Raw genomic sequence first — 6837 nt, forward strand, 5'->3', positions numbered from 1 at the left:
GACTAGGAGACCAAGCTAAGAGTCCAGGGCATCCCCATATGGTAGCTTGACCAATAATAACTGGGCATCTCCGGGGTGGACCACACTGGTTGGTCCAGAAAGTGTCAAGGCCTCGACCCCTGGCAGCTCTAGGGTTTAATGTAAAAGGGAAGGTTCCAGAAAAGGAAAGGCTGAGTGTAGGCTGGATGGCATGGGACTGAGCCAAGAAGAGGCTGGCTCTCTTCTTAAGGCAGGTCTTGGATTCTTGGGTAATGGCCTGGAGTAGGGACTGAAGGGCTAGGACCTGGAGACGACTGTACAAAGAGGTCCAGAGGCCCTGAGTAAATGAAATAGACTGGACAAAAGTTCGCATTCTTACCAGAGAATGGATGCTCCCAGCAAGGTCATTCTGTGCCCAATTCCAGCTCTAGTCTGTCCCTGAATTTTAGAGACATTGTGGATGGCAGAGGAGATGGTGAACAAGACACAGAATAATCTCATTGAGAGGAAGATCAGAACAGGAGAGGTCTGGATTAGAACAGCGTGGGGACCAGAGAGGCAGAATTCTCAGGGCCATGCAATTTGAGTAAGGTAAAGGAGAACAAAGGGAGCATCAGGACCACCAAAATGGGAGAAGACAGCAACAAAGAAACAGGCATGGACTGGCAACTGAGACTAGAAAGTAGAGACAGATGAAGCTGTGACAAAGTAATACCAGTCTAAAAAGACGAGAAAATGATCTGCCGGGAGTGACGGCCACAGATGAAGAGGAAAGGGGTTAATGAGCATGATTTTACTGTGTGCCTCAGTGTACAGACATTGTCTTGAGCTTGGCACGGATGCCTAATGCAGATCTACCCCAGTCTGTGAACAAGTTATCCCAGCAAAGGAGTCTTCTAGCAACAAGAGTCCTAAAGTGCTTGACCCATGCCCACATTGTGACCAGGGTCCTCCAGACATGATCTCAGAAACAGAGAAAAGGGCACAATGAATGTGTTAATAACTCACCCTGAGATGAAGGTCTCTGTGGTGCCAAGTGAGGACAACTTCTCCTGGCTAGGCTCACCAAAGAAAGATGTTGCTGTTCAGCTCAGAGCACCAGTTCTTGTCTTATGCTGTAAGAAAGAATTCAAGGGCAAGACAAATAGTAAGCAGGAAAGCACAAGGTTTATTAAAGTGAAAAGTACATTCTCAAGAGGGGAGTGCAGAGGTGGCTCCATAGTGTAGTGGTTAGCACATCTGCTTTACACACATAAGGTCTTGGGTTTGCGCCCCAGGTGGAGCCATGGCCCATACCCCTGGGGCGTCAGCCCCCCCACCCCACCCCACTCATGCACCAGGCCCCGTATGCACGTCCCGTCTTCAGAGATCCAGTTCTTAAGGGGAAATGGCAACATTCATAGGTCAGGGGTGGAATTAAAGAGGGGGGAAAAAAAAGCGGAGTGCCGGTGAATGCAGAGAGACACACCAAGGATGTCTGGATTATAAACTCTTCTTCTTGGCGGCAGGGCTCAGAAACATCTTGCTGATTTGACTAGCCTCATTGTCTCATCCCAGTAGGTGGGAAGCTCAGTTTCCTTCTCCTTATTTATTCTATGGTGTTCCCAAAACTGCTGTGACATCAAGTGCATGATGGGAGCTTTGGTATTTGCAATGCAGATGAAATTATATTTTAATTAGCCAAAGGTCTTGCTTTGGCCAAAGATGACATCTGAACTAGAAAAGACTGGTTTTTGACTTATCTCCCCTTGTCAGGGCTAAAACTGGGAGGGGTGGGGTTTGGGGTTCTTTAGAAAGAAAACAATTTCCTGAGTCATATCCTGGAAGAGATAAGGCGTCCCTGGGCTCTCTACTCTGCCTCAGTTATTGGGGTTTGAGAGGTCTTCTTGTTTGCAGACCTCCCAAATTTCTGCAATCCACCTTGGTATTGTGTCAGAGACGTTACTTTTAGAGAAGGAAAACATCTATCCATCTTGTGCTTAGCAGGCTACATCCTTCCCTTATCTCAAGCAATATATTGCCTGAAACCTGCTTTACAGGTAGGTCTCCAAGACATGACTGCATTCTTTCCTAATCTTTACCTAGAAATCAGGACAGCCAGCTCCGTGAGCAAAAGATATTTTTCCTCTCATCTTTTAAGTTCTTCTAGCTGGGCTAATGATAAAATTAACAGAAACACATTAACAGGAGAAAATGTACACTCTATTATATGAATGCATATTTGGGGCCATAAAAATAGAAAGCCAAAGAAGTATTGAGTAGCTGAGCTTTACATTCCATTCTGAAGCTAAGGATAAAAGGGGGTTGTGATCTGAGACTTCAAAGGATAGGAAAGCCATTCACATGGAGATGGAAAGCAAATGTTTGGTAAATAAATGTTTGCTGGGTCACTTGATGTGAATGGCTCTCCATATAAATTCCTTTCAGGCAGTTGAGGTCAAAGTTTTTTTTTTCTAAGTCTTTTGTTTCTTAATAATCAGCTTAAAATCAATATTCCTGGTTAGTACTTGGATGGGAGACCACCTAGGAATACCAGGTGCTGTAAGTGTTAAAAAAAAAATGAATATTCCAAAAGGCATATCTTGGGGTGGCAAACTCTGTGTCCCTTCACAATGGGAGCCATGACTCCTAAGAGGGCTAATTTAACAAATCTAATTAAAAGCTAAGTTCAGGTATATCTAGTCTTTTAATCAAATTCATTGAGTATTTAAATAGTTACCAAACAAAATACTAAAACAATGTTACATCAATCTAAGCACATCAACTTTTGACTTATTACAAAAAAAAACTAAGATACATTTTTATCTGCTAATAAAAATGTCCTGTGCTTTGTTGTGGACAGCATCCCTTTGGTGGGGATCTTAGTTCCTAAAAAGCAACTTAAGACATGTCTTATATTATCCATAGTGAAGGAGGAAAAATAGCCCAAGGATGCCCTCTCCCCTTCCGGGACATAGCTCTTGAAATTTTTTCCTTTCTTCAGACCTCCCTGTTTTAGCTCCAGAAAGGGAAGATAAGCCAAACTTGGCCTATTCCAGTTTAGACGCCACCTATGGCCAAGGCATGATCTTAGACTGATTATAATATCATTATAATATCATCCTCATTGCAAATACTGTGGCTCCCATCATGTACCTGATGCCATGACAGTTCTGGAAACATCACAAAGGAAGAGCAGGAAACTGAGCTCCCGACCTACTGGGAGGAGACAATGAATGAGGCTATGTGAGTATCTCATTTCCTGGCCCTGCCCTCAACAACAAAAGTTCATAATACAGACATCTTTGACTCTCTCACTCTCTGTCTCTCTCTCTGAGTTCACCCACACACCCCTCTTAGATGTGTACTTTCCCTTTAATAAACCTTGTGCTTTTCTGCTTGCTATTCGTCTTGCCCTTTAATTCTTTCTCATGATGTAAGAATCTGGTCACCAGAGCTCTGAGCTCTCTGCCTTCTAGATGAATATACAGGAGAAAATCTCAGGTTAGGCAAAGATTTATTTTTGTAAATTTCACACTAAAATCACAATCCATAAAAGGGAAAAAAGATAAATTGGACTTTATTAAAGTTGAAACCTTTACCCTGTGAAGGATACAGAATGAAAAAATAAGCCACGCACTGGTAGAAACTATTTGCAAATCACACTTCTGATAAAGGATTTGTATCAGAATACATAAAGAGCTCTTATAAACAACCACCAGAAAATATGCAATCCAATTTAAAAACTGACAAAAGATCTGAAATATATGTTATTAAAGATACAAAGCTACAGGACACAAGCATGTGAAAACATGCATAAGGATAGCTTATAGGGAAATACGAATTAAAACCATAGTAAGTCCTTTCCATCTCTATTAAAATGGGAAAACAAAACAAATAGTGAAAATACAACTACTATTGTGGATATTGAGAAACAGGAACTCTCATTCATTGCTGTTGGAATGCCAAATAATAAATACATGCACTTTAAAAAACAGTTCTACAATTTCTTACCAATTTAAACATATACTTACCCACTCTTCTGTATTTATGCAGTGAACCGAAAACTTATATTAACATAAAAGCCTGAATACAAATACTTATGGTATCTTTACTCATAATCACTTAATAGGTGACAACTCAGATATTCAAGTGAATGGATAAACTGTGGAATATCTATAAATGCAATATTACCCAGTAATAAAAATGAACTAATACCTCACACTACAATATGAATAAATCTTAAATGACTTGCTAAGTGAAAGAAACCAATCTTTTATACCATTCCATCTATTTGACATTCTGAAAAACGTTAAATTATAGGATGGAGAATAGTATTGTATCTATCTGACATTCTGAAAAAGGTTAAATTATAGGACAGAAAATAGATCAGTGGATACTAGGGGCTGGGAGAGAAAAGACTGGCTCTAATAACAGGGCATTCCAGGCAATATTTACGGTAATAGAACTGATTTTGCATGGTACTGTGGTGATACATTCATCAAAACTCATAGAGCTATATACCACCAAGAAAGAAACTAACTCTTCTATTAAAAAAAAAAAAAAAATCAAATGGGGTGTGGATGGAATGCAGACAGTGACAAGTCACTCTGTTTTTCCAAATAAATGTATCATGTAATCTGAAATGAAAAGGGTAGGGGGAAAGGATCTGATTTAAATAACTTTGTAAAACATTTTGACTGGATAAGACTGAAAACAAAAAGAACTGTACATAAATACTGTTCTCTAGTTGGTAAATTCTCACAGGGGTTAGCAATTCTGAAACTTTACATGTATAATATTACTAAGAGAATAAGTAAATATATTGTAGTTAATGGTATCCAGGTATCTCAAGTGTGTGACTGAAGTTAAAAATAAGCAAGAAGTGGGTGGGAAGGCTAGAATGAACTCTAGGTTAGAGTAGGGGATATCAGTGTTTAAACACGTGTGTATGATATAGGCATGAGAACTACATAGATTGACTCAATATTAAACCAAGTGGAATTCAGAATCTGCTGTGCCTGCTGTTAGACACCGAACCTGGTTAATCAGCCACAGGGCCAGACCATGGGGAAACTACAGAACAAAGGAAGATTCCTGCTCAGATGACCAGCAACTGCTTACCCATACCTTTAACACTGCTTACCTATAATATGAAAGGAAAATAGGAAAACAAAGACTTAAAGCTGTGCCCTGCATAAGTTAAAGATAAACCTAAACATTCATTCCATTCTTTATTCTCTATACCATCCTGCATCATACACAGATACATAAATATATTGTAATACAGATTGCTAACATGAATTAGTAAATATACATATATTTCTTAGCTCTGTCTGCTGAGAGTCTAGAAACAGTTATACCCATTATCAATAAGCACATCTAGAACTCAGATCTTGATTTCTCCAATAAAAAGAACCAGAGTTCCTTGGAAAAAATAGTTGAATCTAGGGCTGGGGCAGTAAAAATATAGGATGAACCTGGAGCATCTTGTGCTGTCAAAAAGTAAGGATGTGCTTTTTAAAAAATAATAAGGATATGTTAAAAGGATCCAAAAGTTAAGGTATGATGATTCTCAATGCCCAAAGCTGGAACAATTTGAGCAACGTAACAGTATTGGATGGAATGAAGAGGGAAAAGGAACCAACCTAAAAAAGGAGCAATATGAATAAATCTTAAATGAATTTTGCTACATGAAAAAAGTCAAACTCAGAAGACACATATTATATAATTCCACGGCTATTCTGTAAAGGCTAAAATTTTAGAACAGAGAACAGAGGGTGCCAAGGTTGGGTGAGAAAGGTAGGGTTAAGAAACAATGGTTGAGAAAAAAATATCCAAACTGATATCATTAAATGATGGTATAAATAAATAGAGGAAAATGAAAATTTTCTCTTACAGAAGAATCTCAATTAATAAATATACAAGAAAGAAATGGTCACCATTTAGAACACCACAGTAATAACTGTTGCAGTCAGGATCCACCAATGAAAGCTAAATTTAGCAGCCAAAATTTTAAGTAGAAACAGTACATTTGCATAGTCTGAAAGGATCCCTCATCAAATTTACTAATAAATGAATTGAACACAAATACAAGACAGATCTTATTTCCTCTCCCCCTGAGTATGCACTGGACTTAGCAACCGACTTCTATGTGTAGATTGAAAAGGGAAAAATCCTAAGTGGAGAAATCTGTCAGATACCACCTTAACCAAGTAATTAAGGTTAATGACAAGCCATGTTGATATCATGTGCTCTTATATATAGGTAAGGCACATCCTCTCTATGGTATTTTCCCTAAAAATTTATTACCTCGGTCTAATCAGGAGAAAACATCAGCCAACTCAAATTCAAGGACAGTCTTCAAAATATCTGAGCACTATTATTCAAATATCTGAAGTTCATGAAAGACAAGGAAAAACCAAAAAACTGTTACACATTGGAGACTAAGGAGAGATGGTGACTAAATCCTGGATTGGATCCAGGATCAGTAAAAAAAGATTAGTGGAAATATAATGAAATTTGAATAAACTCTAGTTATAAAGTTGTATCCATCTTACTTTCTTAGTTTTGATAAATGTATCATGGTTATGTAAAATATTAACATTAGAGAAAGCTGGGTAAAGAGTATATGGGACTATCTTTTAATTCTTCTGTAAATCCGAATGTATTTTAAAAAGTAAAAAAGGACATTGACTGAAAGTAGTTCGCTATATAGTTTTATGAAAAGCTCATTATAAAATAACATGCCCATATGATCATGCTTTGGTGAAAATGTCCAGAGGATGTGCACATAAAAGAATGGTTCCAGGTCAAGTATGGTTGGTTCTGGAAAATGATAGTGTGCCCTTTTATTTAGGTTTGGTATATGGTTTCTTA

The sequence above is a fragment of the Pteropus alecto genome, unplaced genomic scaffold (genome assembly GCF_000325575.1).
Source record: "Pteropus alecto unplaced genomic scaffold, ASM32557v1 scaffold333, whole genome shotgun sequence".
NCBI lineage: Eukaryota > Metazoa > Chordata > Mammalia > Chiroptera > Pteropodidae > Pteropus > Pteropus alecto.